Below are 301 nucleotides of genomic sequence, written 5' to 3' on the forward strand. Positions count from 1 at the left end.
TTGATAATTTTGTCAGCAGCCAATTATTCTCGAATGGAGCCATTCAAGGATGTAAAATATCACAGTGTGATAAAAGAATCAATTAAAAAAGATCCCCTAATTCCAATTAAGAATTCATTGGGCCCTTTAGGAACATGCCTTCCAATTGAGAATTTTTATTCATCTTACCATTTAATAACTCATAATCAGATCTTAGTAACTAACTATTTGCAACTTGACAATTTAAACCAGACCTTTCAAGTGATTAAATTTAAATATTATTTAATGGATGAAAATGGAAAATTTTTTAATCCCGATCCAT

Source organism: Capsicum annuum, chromosome 1, assembly GCF_002878395.1.
Source record: "Capsicum annuum cultivar UCD-10X-F1 chromosome 1, UCD10Xv1.1, whole genome shotgun sequence".
In the NCBI taxonomy this organism is placed as follows: domain Eukaryota; kingdom Viridiplantae; phylum Streptophyta; class Magnoliopsida; order Solanales; family Solanaceae; genus Capsicum; species Capsicum annuum.